Below are 18,431 nucleotides of genomic sequence, written 5' to 3' on the forward strand. Positions count from 1 at the left end.
CAGATGAGCCTGTGCAGGACGCTCCTGGCTTGGGCCATGTGCTCCCCATTCCCTGGCCGCACAGAAGGCCCAACGATGCCGCCCCTCGCCCCCACGCCCCAGGGTCAGTGCCCAACACAAGGGCCCTGGGGACTCTCCTGCTCCTTGCCAACCATCCAACTGCTGCTGCCCCTGCTGCCCTGGCACGCCAGGCATGCCAGGCCCAGCACTGCAAAGTCACATGCTCTGCGTGGGCGAGGCTGGGCCCTGCTGGGGCAGCACTGGGGACCACAGGGTGTGGCACTGATGGGCAGTGCAGCCCTCCCCAGCTATGCAGAAGAGCTGGAAGCCCAGAAGCAGTGGACTACCTGCCCACCCCCCCTCGCCCAGCCCCACCCACCTTCCTGAAGGGCAGGTCCTTGGGCAAACAGTGAGCCAGGTGTAAGCAGAACAGCAAACTGGGAAAAGCAAACACTGTGGGCCACCACTCTGCCGGGCCACTGCCCTACAGGACAGCACTCAACTACTCAGGGTAGCACTGGCTGCAGCTGCCACTGGGATCCCCAGGGTGAATGACGGGCTTCCTCCCATCCCGGAGGAGCCTGTCTACGAGAAGGGGAGAACGGGCAGGGACAAGTCCTCAGGGAGCTGGGCTTCGGAGGCTTGGGGGCCATCCCGCCACCCTGCAATGAGCTTTTCTAGGGGACAGGGGACATAACCCGGCAGGAGGCATGCTGGCTGGGGAGGCCGGCCAACCTGGGCCTGAAGCCTCTGCTCGGCCACATCCTGGCTGGGTGACTGAGCAAGTCCCGGGATCTTGGGGCCAGGGCTGCCCAGGTGCACAGCCGTGTGAGGGTTAGACGGGACGAAGCCTTTGTGGGAACACTTAGCGCAGGTTGCCACGGGCGACGGTCTCAACACATGGATGCTCTGCCCAGTGCCGCACGGATGTGGCTGGAGCCAGGGCAGGTCACAGAAGAGGGGCAGCCCAGTGGCAGTCCGGACACCACACCCTCCGAGGACACGCCCACTCAGCGGCTCTGTGGTCTCTGGCCTCGGCCCTGGGGGACACTTCAGACCTGTGGCTGCACCAGCAGGGGCTGCTTGGGCCCCAAACCCAAGGCAGCCATGAGCAAGGCCCCAGAATGCCCCCAGCTGCGAAAGGCCTGTGCCACTACGGGCCCCCAGCCAGGGCTTCTGCTTCAGGCTGACGCTTCTCTACAAGCCGCCAGAGGAGTGCTGCCTCTTCCTGGCAGACCACCCTGGGGTTGAACTGCACATGCTGATGAAGCAGCTCGGCCTTTATCTGCTCCACTGTTCACCACAGTCGAGTGCTCCGTGGCTCAGAGCTCTTCATGCCTCAGTGCCTTTGCATAGGCTGTTCTCTTTGCATAGAAAACCTTTTCCAACCTTTCTCTCCTGGGAACTCCTCAGCCTTCCAGGGCTCAGCGTCAACACCTCCTCCTCTGTGAAGCCTCCAGAAGCCTGTCAACCCCGAGGCAGACCAGATCAGTGCCCCTTCATTCCTGCCCCGGGTACCCTGGTTCCCCACTAGGCTGGGAGCTCCTGGTGGGCAAAGCTGCACCCTCTGCCCGTGTCCTTGGCAGCCAGTACAGCGTCTGGTGCCCAGCAGGTGCTCAAGAAAAGTCAAACCAGGCTCTGAGACCAGCTCCCTTGCTCCTCTGAGATCAGGCTGCTGCCAGCCCGTTTGGCCAAAGAGACTCAGACACATGCGGGAACTGGGCAGGACTGAGCTAACGGGACAAGGCAGGTGGGGATCGAGGTCTCCTCTCCTTCACAAACTGTTCACAATCTGAGCACCAAGCGTCACCATTCAGAGGCAGCTTTGGGGGCTTGCCGGCTGCCGCCCCATCTCCCACAGCAGAAACCAAAGTTAACAGGAGGGGTGAGCAAAGGGAAGGGAAGTGCAACCGGAACTGCAGGGAGAAAGGGAGTTGTGGCTGCCATCTGCTGTGAACAAGATGTTTGGAGAACACGCACTCCTCAGCTCTGAGGTCTCCCAGCCAACTCATGGAGGGGGGGGCCGCCCCTCTGCAGATGGGAGCCGACGGCTCAGCCAAACCTCAGAGGTGTCAGAGCCCCTCCTGCCCACCCACACCCTCTGTGCCCCCCTCTGACCTCCCGCTTCTCAGGCAGGCCTAGCATCAGGATGCCAGCTTAGGACACGAGCTACATGGCGTCTTCCAGGGAGCCCCCTGCAGGCTCTGGGAAGCCGACTCCACAATATTGATGACAATATTTCAAACACAATGATAATAAAGGCAACCAAATACCTGCCAGAAGGCCCTGTATTGGGAACTTCTGGCCTTATCTCCCTTTACCCCATCACCCCAGGGAGGAGAGTGGGGAAAATGGAGAGTCCAAGAGGGGACCCCTGCTTTGCCCCTCACTGCAGCTGGCCACACCTAGGCCCATCAGGCGAAGGTCCTGGGCCCTCCTGGGCCCTCCTTTGTTCTCTCAAGCTGGGGGCTTAATAAACAAGAGGATAACATCCAGGTGGGAAGGAACCTTCTGGGCCCCTGAGTCACACATGCTCATTTTAGGGTAGAAGGTAAAAGCCAAGAACGCAGAGACCTGCCCCAGGCCACACTGAGGTAGCAGCAGGCTGGGAGCAGAACCCGGAACCCTGGCCCCAAGCCTGGCTCCTGGGACCTCCAAGGCTCCTATGCAGGGCTGTGCTCTGTCCTTTAAAGACAGCTGCCCCTGGAGGGCTGAGGAGTGCTGGCCCCGCCTTCAGGGCCACTCCCTCCCCCCACTCCATGCCGTTCATGCTGCCAGCTCAGGCTGCAGCCAGTTAGCCTTAGGGCTCCTGATCGCAGCAGTGCGCCAAGCTGAGAGCCTGGTAGGGAGACCCCTGCCCTCTTGGCTGTGCCCCCAACCCTGTCACTTAGAAGGCTGGGCTCGTGGGTCACATTCCTTCCCCAGCTGCCCTGCCCTACGCCTACTCATAGTGGGATCAGTGTGGCCAACGGACTAGACGGACTAGACGTGCACTCATCAGAGACACTGGATGCCCCATGGCACCCAGCCAACAGAAACTGCTGCACTCCTTACCAGGCCAGGAGGGTTGGCAGGGGGCTAAGAAGTTAGCCCGCCAAGATCAAGCTGCGCCACGGTCCCAAATGTCACCCCTGAACTTCAGCCCTGGCAGTCTGGACCCCAGGGGCTGCCAGTCCCTGCTATTCCAGCCTGGAGGAGTCAGGGGACAACTCTCCCTCCCATTGGCAATAGGAAGGCAGGGGCTCTGGGGCGATCACCCAGAGCTGTACCACCAGCCCCCAACCCAGCTCACCCCACGCGCCTCTGCTGTTGCCGCCTCCACAGGCCTGCTCAAGAGCACACTCCACATTTCTGTCTGCTGATCCTCCCCCAGCACCCCCACACACCGTAACTGGGACACCTCTACGCTGCTGCCTGCTCAGCTGAGGGCAGCATGAGTGCCTGGGGCCTGGAGGGCCCAAGACATGCTCCAGGCCCCCACACTGCACACAGACGTGTGCGCATTCTTCAGGGGCAGAGCCTACAGTCTTCCCTTTCTCCAGGGGTCCTTGGCCCCTGGCTGGGTCACTGTGCTGGCCCCACTTCCTGCCTCTCAGTCCCCCACTGGTTCGCCCTGTCTGTGGATCAGGGAATCAATGGCTTCTCTGTTCTCTAGAGGGAAGGCATTTCGCCTTGGGTGGGGGAGGGGGATCTCTCAGGGAGGCAGGGTGCAGCCCTGCTGTGCTCAGGACCCTGGAGGGCAACCTGCTCCTCCCATGTTGGGAAGTGGATGTGCTATGCTGGACGGAGAGCTGGGGTCAAGGCAGGGGGAGGAGATGAGAGCTCCGCGGGGACCTGTCCACAGCCAGCCTGGGTCCCCTCAGCTCCCTTCTGTGTTCCTGCGACTCTCTCCATGTGAGTTGCTGTTGCCACCCAGACACCTTCACAGACAACTCCTGCCTCGGCTGAGCCACAGCCAGGCCGGGGTGAGTCAGCCAGGGGAATCCCCGCACCGGCACCCACCACTGGGTGACAGTTCCGCTGACACCTACGGGCGTGGGGCACCCAGCCCCTCCCAGCACAGGGTGAGAGGAACACCCAGGCTCCCCGACACCCATTTCCTGCTCTCTGAGAGGGAAGCCTGGTGAGGGTGTGGGAGGAGCCCTACGGGAACCTGCGGGCCGGGCCTGAGCCCCGCTTCGGTGGCCTCTTTGGGCCTCTGGTCCCTTATCCTTGTCAGTGGGGGAGGAGCTGGGAGAATGATGCGAGAGCCCTGCCAGCTCCTGCCTGGTGCCTGTCACCCCAGCCATTGAGTGCCCTGCTTCCCAAGGCCTCAGTACCCCTAGGGTCTCATGGGGGAGGCTGTGGGACCCATGACCTCTGTCTCTGCCCAGGAACCCCCACTACATGCTGCTCTGGACCCCAGGAAGGGCTGGGTCATGGTCCTCCCAGGGAGGAGAGAAGAGGGGTAAAGAGGAAGGCTAGGAGAGGACAGGCCTGAAAGCTTGAAAGGGGGACAGAAAAGACAGGGACAAAGGCTCCTCCCAGCAGGACATCCTGTCCCTCGAGAAACCCAGCCAGGTCCCCACAAACCCGCCAGACCGGTTAGGGGCCACTTCATTGCTGCCGGCTGTCTGAGGGTGCAGAGGAGGGGGCTTGCGAGAACCTGCCTGTGGCAGCTGTCAGCTGGTCTGTCTCATGGGACATTCCAGCCAGTGCCACTGTTGAATGCCACCCACCCCATTACTCCATTCCCTTGCAGCCTGACTCCTGCCCAGGTAGGGCAACCTTCTCAGTGTGGGTGAGGAGAGTGAGGGAAGGGTGATGTTGTGGGTGGAGCACATCCCACCCACTGCCTCAGGTGTGCTCCAAGATGGGGATGGGGGAAGAGCAGACCCGGGTGTGGAAGTTCCAGCTGAGGCTTCAGACGTGCTCAACGGGGCCTCAAGGAGGATCTTAAGGCCTTTATAAACTTGATGGTGCAGAATAGCGATGAAACCCACACTCAGGCCAGCGAGTACAGAGCTACGATGCTGGGGACCCGTAGCAGTGACAGCTGCTCAGCCGGAGGAGACAGAGAAGGCTTCCTGGGGGGCATGGACGGCCTGAGCAGGAATTCCCCACGAGCAGAAAGGCAGGGAAAAGCAAGGCTCACTCACTTGCTCTTTGCCTTTCTTTTTTTTTCCTCCCCCCTTTTCTTCCACCTCCCCCCGCCCCGCCCACTCTAGTTCAAGCGAGATCGTTCTCAGTCTGGTTGTGTAGGACACAGCTCCCTGGCCCAGGCTGGTGTGATGAGGCTTGCGCTCCCCACAGCTGAGGGGGTCAGTCGCCAGTCGTCAGTCGGCCTCTCACAGCAGCTCACGGCAGCTCGTGCCTGCTTCGGCCACTCACGCTGGCTGCCGACCACTCACAGTGGCACCAGCAGCCTGCGTCAGCACACAGTAGCCCGCCACAGCACACAGTAGCCCGCGGCAGCTCATGCCAACCTCCGGCTACTCACGGCAGCCCAGCTCCAGGGAGAGCCATTGTTCACAATCTTAGCTGTAAGGGTGCAGCTCAACTGGCCCATGTGGAATCGACCGGTGACCTCGGCATTAGGAGGGTGGCACTCCAACAGCCTGAGCCACTGGGCCAGCCCTCACTCGCTCTTTTCCTCTCTCTCCTCTCACTCCTACACAAAAGCCTCTCAGAACCCTGGGGGCAAACGCACCTTGCACACGGGCCTGGTCCCCAGCCAGCACAGAGGCCCGCCCCCCTCACCTCTGCTGTCACGGAGCTCTGTGCTAAGCACCATCACTACCTCCCAACTCCTGTCTCTAGGTTGCTCGCAAAGCTGGTTTCTGTGGACTCCGTGGGCCAGGGAAAACACACTCGTGAGTGGACAGAGGGCTGTCAGGCTGCTTTTCTGGCATCACAGCAGACACATGCGTGGTGTTACCGGGCAGGTCTCCAGAGCCCCTCCATGGGCAGGGGAGACGGAAGCTCAAGTTCAGGTAGCCCCAGCCCCCAGCTTTGATCTTCTCCTCTCCATGGTTCAGGCAGGAAAGTTGGTACTGGGAGAGATCCAGAAACCCATCTATTTCTTTGAAACAAGACTGAAAGACGTGACCACACAAATCCCATGGGTTTACGGAAAATGGCTCTAAAACAAATGGCTTCAATGGATCTCTCCCACCCTACTTCCGCAATGAGCTACTCATCGGAAAATGCAGCTCCAAGGGCTGGAGACTCAGGATGGCTGGGGGCCTGATGGACACGGGGTCTCGGCCACAAATCCGGCACGGAGCACGGGGATAAAGGCAGCTCCAGGCAGAAGATGAAAAGAAGACACCGGACCGCAGGCAGTGCAGAGTTCACAGGAGGCCAATATCACACCAAGCAGCCTCTGCTATTGGTGGCCTCCTCTCCTCTCCCTGCACCGGGGTCTCCTTCCTCCTGCTCCTCCTTCGCCCTGGCCTGGAGGGCCTTGCCCTGACAGCTGCTTCTGTACGCACTCTCCCTGGCAGCTGGAACAGACAGGGGGGTCCTCTTGGACAGCACATACAAGCTGAGAAAACAGGCAAAGGGACAAAGCGGGAAGGTATGTAACTCCCCATGGACTAGAGTGGAAGGGCCCAGGGGAATCAGAGTTCAAGCCTCTCTGACTCCCTGAATCTAAGAGATGAAGAGCCTAAACTCAGAGAGGTACACTGATATGCAAAGGTCACACAGCTATGGGCCCCTGCCCTATCCTTGGCCGTATTCCAGAGCCTCATTCATTCAGCCATGACTTCCTGAGCACATCTTACATGCCTAGACTCTGGAGACTTAGGTTTAGGCGCCTCGGTGACACCCTGATGACAACTGAAGTCTGCCGCAGAGCCTTGCAAGCTGGGCGGGGGGCTTCGCATGGCCTCTGCTCTCTCCTGCCTACTCTTTCTCTTGTGCAAAGTGGAGGAGGTAGGTACCCTCGCCATCGCCAGGGAAGACTCAAAGCAGAGAGGAAGTGGGGGAAACAGCGTGGAACTCTTTCTCCCACTTCCTCTGGGGGACTGGGGAACCATAGGCAGAGCCCGGAGGTGAGGGGATGGTGGCGAAGGTCACCCCAGCAGGCAGGTCGAGTGAGAGGACCCTGGGAGTCGAGGACTGCCACTGCACCTGTGAGCTGAGGACCCTGGACCAGACATGTCACCTGTGCCTACTTCTTTCTTCTTATTACAAAACACATGTTCTCTATAGAAAATAGAAACCAAAAGAAAAAAGAGAGAAAAGGAAAGAAAACGGAAAACGCCTGTGATCCGTCTAGGAAAATTATTAACTATCAACATCTGTCTAGTCTTTTCCTTCTGTCCAAATATGGGAGTATTTTTCACCTACCGCTCTATTTCACTGAGCTCGAGAAAGTAAAACATTTCTTTTCATTGAACATTTTTTCCAGCCCAATCTTCCCTCATTATTGGAGAGAATAGCCCACGTGCATGGTGTACGTGAGTTTATTCGAATGGTTCCCCACTGGTGGCCATTAGGCTATTTCCCTCTTCTCACCGAGAAAATCCCAGCAACTCGGGGGCCCCCAGATAGACCATGATGGAGCTTGGGGCTCCTGATGCCCATCTAGCACTGGCTTTCCCCCATAAAGGCAAAGCTTTATGCACAAGGGGGGTGGAGAGGGGCGCTCAGCTCTCAGGCAGTGATGACTCCCAGTGCTTACACTTAAATAGGCAGTGAGGAGATGGAAAATGCAGATTCCTAGGCACCACCCACAAATTCTGGATGGGTTGGACCAAGAGGGCCCAGGACCCTACATTCTGAGCGAGCCCCACCCGGGCCAACCCCAGGAAATCCTAATGCTGGGGATACACTCAGAAAAGCCTTGCCCCAGAGGTCAAACCCCAGCAGGGCTTCTCCTACCTGAGTGAGCAGAAGTAGTGTCTCAGAGCTGGTTCTGCTGCAGATTCCTGGGTTCCACTCCCAGAGACTCTGCTTTGGAGTGGGAAGGAGGAGACACTGAGATTCTACGTATTTAACCTGTTCTCAGGTGACACTGCTGGTGAATGGGCCATACTCTGGAGTGCTAAACTAAAGCCATGTAGACACCGTGGGCAGGTGTGGGCAGTGCACCTGATGGGCACTTTACCAGGACAGAAAATCACAGCCAGCACTTAGTAAGTACTTCCTATGGCTCAAATGCTAAGCCCTGGCCACCTGAGGTGTGGCCTGTGAGCCGGGTCACTAGGAGCTGATCTGGGTCCCCCTCCAGCCTGAACGGGAACCTGTAAGGGCAAGTTCCCGGGTGATCCGTCTCCCCGTTAAGGAAGCACTATGCTGAATCCCTGACGCCCGTCATCCCATGTCACACTCCCAGCACGCCTCAGAGGCAGGTCAGTGAGCCCTCTGATTACACAGGTGGGAAGTGCAGCTGAGAGGTTAAAGGACCTGGTTAAGGTCTCACCGGTGCCAGCAGAAGCTGCCACAGGAAGCCAGCTGGACGGGCTCAGACGCCCCCATCACAATACCTCCTGCGGTTTCCCAGTCACTCCTGAAATCACTCCTCCAGGTGGCTCTGAGCTGCGACCTCAGACAGGGAGGCAGGCCCAATGCTCTGACGTTCTCCTGGGAAACGGGGCACCCGGAACCTACCCTGCTCGCTGTGTCCACCACGCCTGTGCTCTTTCCCTCCTGGCCCAGTCGTCTGCTGCTCCTGCTGCTCGGAGCCAGAGCACAGGGCCTGGGTGGGGATCCCGCCTCCAAAGCCTGCAGGCTCTGCAGACACGGTTGGGGGGCAGGAAGCGGGAACTGGAGCAGAGGAACCAGGAGCTCAGTTTGGTCTGAGGACATTCTTTTTTCGCAGCCAGACTCAGTTCTGTGTGCCTTTTGAAAGGAAGCAGAGAATAGCTGTGCTCAGCCCAACAAGGCCGGCCTCTTTCAACCTTCCAGTTGCTGCCATTTGCAATTACAACTTCAGAGGGCTCCTATAATTTATACATCCCAGGATGCACTGCTCCAGCTGCTTTATGATGGGAGTTCATTATTCCATTATGGTTAAACTTTTATAAAGTACTGAGCAGATGGTGGGCTGAGTGCCCGGCTTAGTTACCGCTGCCGGAAGCCTGCTGAATGGGGTTCACCTGGGGAAGGGAGGGGGTCAGGCTCTCTAAAGGGGCCAAGAAACGGAGAAGGCGGCTCCAGAGAACAGGCTCTCCATTAGCCATCTACTAAAGTACACTGTAGAGCAGTCTGCCAGCAAGGACTACAATCTGCGAGAGCTCAGCATTACTGGCGGGGACCCATGGGGTGGGAAGAACAATCCAGTGTGCGCTTGAAAGCTGCCTGCGAGGTGCAGGGTCTGAGGAGGTGGCCATAAGCCACAGACGGACCTACACGTAGGGAATGACAGATTCCCTGGGGGGGGACGGGGGGCTGATCCTCTCAGCAACAGGTGGTCAAAGGGGGCCTTCCTTTTGTAGGAACCTCTTCTTCCGTGGCTTGCAGGGTCCCCAAGGTGGGGGAACAAGAAGGAATACCCCCAGAGCAGGGGCCAGTCCTGGGACCCGCCTGCCCGCTGCAAATATATGACCTTTAGCAGGTTCCTTCAGATCTCCAAGGAAGCTGAGGTCCTGACGTGTCCCTCTGCTATAAAACACAAATGCGTCCTTCCTAGAGGTGGGTGGGCATTGCCCTGAGCACAGAGCCTAGAGCCAGGTGAGTGGCCACTAAATGGCCACTGTCACTATCCTTCGCATGAAATCAGTTACTACACATACAGCCCTTAGAAGGTGCCTGGCAGGGAGGACACACTGGCAAGTGTCCGCTATTGTCGCTGTTGTTACATTGTAAACTGTCTGCTACATGTCAGTCACTAACCCGGGAACTCCCTGAGGACCAGGTGGTAACTTCTCTCTTATTATTCCTAGTTCCAGACAATAAGTCTAGCAGCCAGTCCATGCTCGATACACTCCCCGAGAACAAGTGGACGGGAGATTACGAGTGGCAAAACTATTTTATTCTCTGCTGCTCAGTCTGGTCCCAGTCTGAGGGAAGGTGTCAGAGGAAGACCAACTTCTTTTCACAGGTATGAAACCAAAACAACCTCTTGAGAAAAATTCCTTGACATCCAAAGAGGAAAGAGACTCCACATGTGTCTGTTTTTTCTGGCTCTGGGACACTGGGGTTGACTCTGGCCTTCTCTTCTGCATGTCCTGGAACCGAGAAGGATGCGTTGTGACTAGACCTCAGTTGGGGCTTTGTGGACTGCACAGAAGAGGCCTCCAGCCAGGCCCCCCTTGGAAGCGCTGGCTGGCCCAAGTGTTTCTACAGTCACCGGAGACGCTGCCCTGAATGACAGGCTCCCAGGGCTACAGAGGACACGACAGGAGGGTCTCTGGATTTGTCCAGGATGCCAATGTTCCTGGCGGTGACAAGTCCTGACCCCACTCTGGTGATGCACAGTCTGACTCACAGTCAAGGGAGCTGGAGGGGCCTGGAGGGGCGGAGGGCCGAGGGGCTGCTGCTTGGCACGAGAGGGTCAGAGCGGCTCTGAGGAAAGACACTGGCTTCCCCCAAAGGCCTCAGGGAAGGAAAAGGTAGACAAAGAAAAGGCAGCCGGATGGAAGAGGTGCCAAAGGGAAGGAAACCAAAGTAGGACAGGAACCAAAAGGAGCTGGGGGGCTGGGGGCCAGCCTCAGAGGGGTGGGGTGGGACAGGATAAGACGCCAGAGGGACAGTGCGACAGGAGTGAAGGAAGCCAGGGGTCAGCCTGCCCGCAGCCTGGCTAGGAGGGGACACAGCCTCAGGAAAGGGAGCGTCCTCTTAGTTTAGCACCTGCCTGGGGCTGAAAGAAAACTGTCCAGAGAAATAATCCCGGTAATAAACAACAAAATAGCAGGTCACATTTACTGAGAACCTGTGTTGTTCTTGGCACTGAGCAGAACTTCCAAGGTGGTGTCTCACGTGATCCCAACAGCAGCCTAGTGTGCTATATTCCATTAGATCCCCCATTTTAGAGATGAGGAAACTGAGGCTCCGAGAGGTTAAGTGACTTGCCCAAGTAGTAGTGGATGCCAATGACGCTCCGTCTTTACGTTCTAATCCATGTTTGCAGGCCTATGCTATGCTGACTTTAAAGAGGGAGAGAATGAATCAGAAGCAGATGATCACAGGGACTCGAATGTGGCATGGTCTTGGAAACAGGCCGTCCTGAGTGGGTGATGTGGGCAGGTGCTGACTGCAGGTAGCGCACTGGGGATGACCGGGCCCTGCGCTGACACCGCAAAGGCTGGGACAGTCCCCACCCCCCCAGCCACTGGGCCTAGGGTGGCCCAGAAACGGCAGCGGGACAGCTGTCCGGGCAGTGTAGGAGCTTGGATGAAGTGGGAGTTGGCTAAAGGGCGTGCCAGGGGAGCCTGATGTAATCCCCGCCTGCAGAAGGCGGAAACTTGGGAAGTGAAACAAAACGTCCCAGCAGCCGGGCCACAGATTTCCAACAGCAATGCCAGGCATACCTCACCCCAACCCACAGTCTGAAGCCTCTGCCCTCTTCTTCAGGGCCCTGGGGGCACCCTGGCAGCCACACATCATGCTCTCCGGGCCCAGCCCCATGAGGAAACGTGCTCGGAGTAAAGCTAATGAGAAAGCAGAGGATTCCTAGCCAACGCCCTGGGAACCCTGCCATCGAGAGGCTCACAGTCTCCCCGCTTTCCGGAACAACAGACGCAGGGCTCACCTCTTCACCAGGCTTTCTATGTATTTTGAGGGATGAGGGGAGGTCCCGGCGGCTGCTTGGTGAACTATCTTTCCTCAGCTAACACAGCCTGAATTGACCTAGTTAGGCTGTGCAGGCATGTGGGAGGTGAGAGGGGTGGGGCCCAGAACCCCAGAAGCCCCTTGCACTTCCACACACCCCAAGGCCCCAGGGCAGCAGGGATAGCCTCCAAGGACCCAGACACGGCTCAGCCAACCAGGACAGCAGACTGGGGCCCGGCACCCACTCTAGGAAGCTCCTGCCCCGCTCTTCGTCCAACACAGTCCGCAAGCAAATCCTCGCCAGCTAGCAAACCACAGAATTCACCAGGCCGTCCGGGCAGTTCAGAGGGTGGGTGCAGATGCCCAGGCTTGGGTTTTTGTGCCTGGCCTTAAGCCTTCCTGGCCTTCATGCCAGCTCTTGAATCACATACACAAGCAATTCTAACCCTCAATTAGCACACCTTTGAGCATGGGGATAGTCAGAGAAGAAGAGAAAAGAAATACCACTGTTGCTCTTATACAAATGGGGCAACTGAGGCTCAGAAAGGCCTAGTGACTCGTCAGAAGTTGCCCAGCAGAGCCAGGGGCAGAATCCAGGCCGGGCACCCTCCTATGCCTGCTGTCTCCCTACGAGGATCATCCCGTGTGAGTGGGCACTCCTGGGCCCCACAGCAAAGGAGGGGGCCCAACGCAGGCTAACAGTTCAGGCCGGACAGGTGAAAGGGGATGAGCCAGCGGATAAACACACAGATATCTGATGAACACTCAGGCCAAAGCGATGGAGAAAGAAGGGAATCACCGAAGAATCAGATAAGCGCCCTCATTCTCAAGGCCGCTGGGCTCCAAATCCTGGCCCTGCCACCTACTAGCTGAGCGCCTAGAGCACGATCCTAAACCTGATCTATAAAATGGGTTAACAGCGCCTGCCACTTGGGGTGGCTGTGAGGATTCGATGAGCTGACACATGAGACGCGCTTGGCACGGCCCCGGGCACCGGTGCTCACAAGTGCTATTTTGCCGTTATTGTTAGTCTTCGTTGACGGATTAGGGAGGGGAAGAGGCCACCATTTAACCACACACACACTCTGGGGGGGGGGCACCGGTGCTACGCCCCCTGATAATGTGAGATAGGACAGTCCTGGGGTTCGGTGCAGCATGAAGAAAGGCGTCATGGGAGAGGTGTGCTGTGGGGGGCTGGGTGAAGCAGAGGTGGGCTTGGGTTGCAAGCAAAGGCTCCCGGTTTAAACCCCAGCTCCCGCCTACTTGTGGTGTCCTTGGGCAGGTAATTCAACCTTTCTGAGCCTCCTGTCAGACAGGGGTTGGAGGGTTGGGGAGCAGAGGGAGTGCCCGTTGCAAGGAGTAAATGAGATCCTATACACTGTGCGGAGGGGTTTAGTTCCTCTGCATTCACAAAAAGGAAACTATTGTTATTATTACTGTTATTTGTGGCTGAGCAAAGGCTCTGGAGATAGACACCCTGGGGCCTACCCAGGCCCCCAAACCTGAAAGGGTTTGACACATGCCAAGTGCAGGGCTCTGTCCTGGGGGGTGAGGACGGGGGAGGGCCAGAGGTGCAGCCCCACACAGCTGACCCCGCCGCGTGGCCTGCCCCGCAGGAGCAGCCATGTGCTGGGAGGTGCAGGGTGGAGTATAGAACGAAGGGGCATCAATAATAAATTAACCTCAAGTAAGTCCAGGAACATCAATCATAAATTAATTAAATGGCTTCAGGAGAGGCAACAACAAGGGGCCTCTTTGGGATGAATGCCTCACCTTACATGGCCCTGTGCCACCCTCCCCCACCCGCCCTGCAGGCTCTGTGGCTGGGATCATTTCCAGGTGCTCTAGGAACTGGTCCTCAGGAGCAGCTCCCAAAACACAGGTGGAGACCAGCCCTCCTCCCCTGCCAGCCACCCCCAGCTCAGAGAACTTTCAAATGCTGAAAGGGTTTTGATGAAACTTCCCAGAATAGTAACCTCCTGGGCTGAACTCAGGCAGGCGAAATTTCAAGGGGTAATTTGGTGAGGAAATGATCAAATGCCTGGAAATAAGTGTTAGGAACATTGGAACCCCCTCGGTGGGCCCCCGGGGATGAGAACAGCCTTGCGGGCAGTGTGAACAGCCTCATGGGGATCCCTGAAAGCCTCCGCTCACATTCCTGGCCTGGTACCCGGAGTCAAAGCAGCTCAAAGTCAAGTGTGGGAAACGCATCCCAGGCTGGACTCCGAGGCCCTGCTCCAATTCCGGCCTTACCTCCAGGCCCTGCTGGTCTCTCCCTTGGCCTCCCCAGGGCAGCCACTTCAAGCCCTCCGCCCCTGGCACCTGCCCTAACCCCCAGATGGCCTCCCCACTGCTGTCCCCCTGTCCTCTCTGGCACCTGCAGCCGGATGTCTCTGCCTGGGGGCGCCGGCCCCCACTCTCTCACTGGGAACACTTCAGGGACTTGCCCATGTTCTACACAGACCAAACCTTCGGCTCTGCAGCCGTGGCTCTCGGGGACCCAGCCCCCACTCACTTTTTCAGCCTTAGCTTACATTGCTTGCATTTTGTGCACCTGTGCACCTGACACTCAAGCCAGAGCACAAGCAGTCAGCGCCTCACCTCCCCAGACACATCCCCTGTTGCTGCCATTTCCTCTGTAATCACCTGGATGGCCCAGGGCAAATGCCATCCCACCCAAGTCTCCCCTGATCTCCCTCATTCAAATCATTCAACCTCCTTTGACCTTTGGTGGCTCCGCCTCTTGAAACGGCAGCACAGACCTTTATGTCCATCTTGCATCTTCTCCATACATTTTGAACACCTGGATGGCAGAATCTACACCTTATCTGCTCTGGAGTGATCAACTCATCATCACGTGCCTCACTGACACCAACCCTCTGTAGGTGCTCAAGAAATAACTATCCACTGAATCTGAGTGCAAACAGTTCCCAGGAGCCAAAATATTATTCTTGTGTATGATTCCGTTGACAGATATGCAAGATTCCATCCATGCCAAGGGAAGGGTGGAGCTAACTTCTCCTTATCAAGAAAAGGGACACGACCTATCACATCTTCCCTGCGAATGTGTGCAGATCATAACGTAACTGCCTTTCTAGGGAAAAGATTTTGACTGCAAGAGCAACAACACTTGCTGAGTGTCTTGCTTTCACCACGATCTCTCCACTCACCAGGAATTATTAGCTCGTGGAATTCTTAAAACCACCTGGTGGGAGGTTTTACTGTCCCCATCTTACAGATAAGAAAACGGAGGTATCGAAAGGTACCAGGATTCAGATCTGGGTCTGACTCCAGAGTCCCAAATTGGAATGGCCGTGGGCTATAATGCTATCTTCTGTCACCGGGGTGGGGGTGGGGGGCCTGTCCCCAGCTGAATTCCAGGTGGGCTCGAGAAGGTGCGTGGAAGCAGGCACGTGTGAACACGCACGGGTGTTCTGAGAGCCACACCACCGGCCTGGGCTTCCTTCTAAGGAATACTGAGAAAGCAGAAAGGCTCCTCTTGTAAGAATCACAACAGGAGATGTTAAATCTGCCCTCCCACCCCTTCAGAGCTGGAAGGCGGCCTCCCCCTGTGCTCCCACTGTTCTCTCTGCTTCTCCGAGCCCAGGAACGCCCCGCTCCACACACCCACTGACACCAGGCCAGCCAGACACAGAAGCCCACAAGTTCCCACTCCGCCAGGCACTCCACACCCCCTCAGCCCTCACTTCCCACAGAGACACTTATGGGCACACGCGGCTTCACACACGTGTAATCCCTGGGCAGCCCTGTGGCAGTGACAGCCCCAGACCCAGCTCATGTCAGCCATCCTCTTGTGGAGGACTTGGGCATTCCTACCAAGTGGCCACAGCGCACCCCTCCACGTCGCCAGCTTCCTAGACCCCCTTCCTCAGCAGCCAAGAGGTGCCCCGGGTCAGGCAGTTTCCTGGGTCTTCCTGGCCTACACACATACACCCCTGCCCGTTCCAGCCCAGCCAAAGTTGGTATCTCAAAGGAGAACAGAAAATCAAGATAAACAGTTTTCAGCCTTGCCCACTGGGGAAGTAACCACATCCTGCCATGTCCTGGGCTGGCGGTTCTAAAAGATTTATCTTCCTCTGACCACACGCTCATTGATATTTCCCCCAGCGCTACTTGCCTTTTCCACCAGAGTGTAATGTAAAGCTATTCCAGTACGAAATTGAACTCAGGTGGAGCTCTGGGCCAAACGGCGATTAAACCCTGAGGTCCCCGCTCTGGTCCCAGGAAGAAGGGCTGGGTGGAGGAGCGGCTTCTACCGACAGGCTGTGCCTTCAGCCGTGGCCGGCTCGTCTGGGGCTCTCAGCTCTGGTCCAGAAGCCTCTGTCCACAGATGCCCAATTCCCTGGCACCCCCGAAGCAGAGCAGCTGGGCACCATGATTTATGAGTTGAGGAAGGAAAGGTTGCCAGGAGCTGAGTTAAGCAACTTTTGGAGAAACATGGACAAAGAAATAGGAATAGGATTGAGGACCAGAGTTGAAAAAAAAAAATCTCAGCTCAGAGCCATTTGCCCTTAACGTCCACTCCTATGGTAGGAGCCCCTGCGGCAGCTGAAATCTGCTCAAAATCAGCATCTGCACAATGACAAGCGGGAGTGACCCGGCTGGCCTCCCTGCTGCCTCCGACCTCAAGGACTCGCGGACTCGGAAGAAAGCTCAGTTCTGCTTCTGGGGACCAGAGGCCAGCGCCTCCTCTCGGATCCGCCCCAGCCGTCACCCAGCTCTGCTGTGCAGAGTCCCAGCACCCCAATCAGATGGCAAGGCGTGGCTGCAAGCGGCTCCTGGAGCCCCGCACTGTAAGGCTGAGCCACACATCAGAACAAACAGGCGGAGGTGTGGAGGGTGACCCTAGGGGACATGAATGCTACACATTCACAACAGGGAGGCCTGAAGCTTCCTCTTAAAGGACTTGCACTTAGGAGGGCTTTCCAAGCCGGAATTGAAGTGCTGGCAACTCCTGGGGTGGCAGAAAAAGTGCTGCCGGGAGTGTGTGGGACAGGCCTCGGCTGCCCCTCCAATGGACCTGGGAAACAAACGGCCAAGGAAGCGCTTGCGATGCCAGGCGGTGTCCAGGTGGCCGCCGCTGGGCAGGGCAGTTTCCATAGCATGGAAAGGTCAATTTACCAACCAGGACCTGGCAGGGCCATGACCTCCTTCTGCCCACGTGGCTGGACCCTGCAGCCTGGACACGGGGCAAGAACTTTTTGCTTTGGGAGCAAGCTTTTAAAATGGGTCACTGGCTAAGGCAGACACTCACATGGAATGCTCGAGAATGGATTTGACAGAAACAGGCCTTCCAGGGCAAAGCCTCCTAGCTGTGCGGGTCTGTAATTTAGACCCTGCAGCCGGTTGTCAGGAACTAGGCCCCCAGTGGCAGCAAGCACAGCAATTTGCAGTCACCCTCATCTTCCCCCCTGGAAGGTCCTGCAGATGGCAGTGGGCCCGCCCATGTTGGGAGAGATAATCTGGGGAATTCATGCCACACCTGTCTGCCCTCGAAGGGCCCCTTTGAGGGTGCCCACCGCCCTTCTCCTTGCCCACGTGTGTGAGGGCATCCCTGTGGTCGCCCAGTCCTCCTGCCATCCAGCCTCAGCCTCCCTCACTGGACCACACGGCCCCAAGTCCACGCTGGTGGCTCTGACCCACTTTGCTTTCCTTTGGCCACAGCCTCAAAGACGCCAATGTGACTGCTCCCCACGCCATCCTCAGAACCCAGAGCCAAAGGAAATTCTCAGGAGAAAACACACACACTTCCAAGCCTCCCTCCCACACAGGTACCCCAGATGTGTCAGTCACAGACACCTCCCAGCCCCGCGTGGACCTCAAAAGGCATGTCTGCAGCTGAGCAATGGGCCTCTTGCTCAGGCCACTCCCGCAGGACTCCACGGTCGCTGTGGCCACACTCGGGACCGTCCTCGGGAGACCTGGGACCTGGTTCCAGCTCAGCAGCTGACTCACACTGTCAACAGATCCCACTTTTCCCAACCAGGAGCCTTTCCATTCAGGGCCTCTAATTCCCTACGACAGGCCCTCGACCTTCCGGCTGTCTTCCTCCCTAATCACATTCCATGCCTCCATTTCCTCCCACCTCCCACCCTGGGCTCTTTACCTGATGAGAATCCCTGACCTTTGCACAGCCTTTCACTGTTTACAAAGGATTTCCATGTGCACCATCTCCTTTCACCCTCTCTGACCACCTTTTCACATGATTCTGAAAGGTAAAGTCACCTGCTCAAGGTTACACAGCCAAGATTAGAACTCAAGTTTTCTAGCTCCAAATGCACTGGACAACACTCCAGCTTTAAGGAACCTCAGCAGCGTCTCCAAGCACCCACCTTGGCATGAGCTGCCACCCGCCACCCTCGTGCCGCCACCCTCAACACTGTTTTTCTGAATCCCTAAAGGCCTTCCCCCAGACCAGACCCAGCCCAAGCTCACCCCATTGGTTCTTCCACCCCAATTCCACTTGCCCAAGAAATCCACAAAGATTTCCTGCACATCTTAAGATTTCTCTGGGGGTCTACAAATTGCCCCTTTACGAAGTACACGTGACTCTGAGTGAGACCCTCACCTAAAGCTTCCCAAAGGTCTGGTGGGGACAGATGCAGTCCTAGCACATTCCCGGTGGCTGCAGGCTCGTCTTTCAAGCATCGCCCAAGCGAGCCTCTGGACCCAAAGGCTTCGGAGCATCAAAGAAGAGGGGTGACTCCCAG

General features: G+C 57.4%; 1 protein-coding gene across 1 annotated transcript in view; it reads right to left on the minus strand.

The window, feature by feature from the left end:
* The window catches only part of DAGLA (diacylglycerol lipase alpha), a 55,985-nt gene extending 39,602 nt beyond the window's left edge, over positions 1-16,383 (minus strand). The window contains exon 1 of the mRNA XM_033121100.1: positions 15,839-16,383. The gene's annotated coding sequence lies outside the window, so the exon portion shown is untranslated. The remainder of the gene's footprint in view (positions 1-15,838) is intronic.
* Between the last annotated feature and the right edge of the window lie 2,048 nt (positions 16,384-18,431).

This window comes from Rhinolophus ferrumequinum, chromosome 11 (assembly GCF_004115265.2).
Source record: "Rhinolophus ferrumequinum isolate MPI-CBG mRhiFer1 chromosome 11, mRhiFer1_v1.p, whole genome shotgun sequence".
NCBI classification, from domain to species: domain Eukaryota; kingdom Metazoa; phylum Chordata; class Mammalia; order Chiroptera; family Rhinolophidae; genus Rhinolophus; species Rhinolophus ferrumequinum.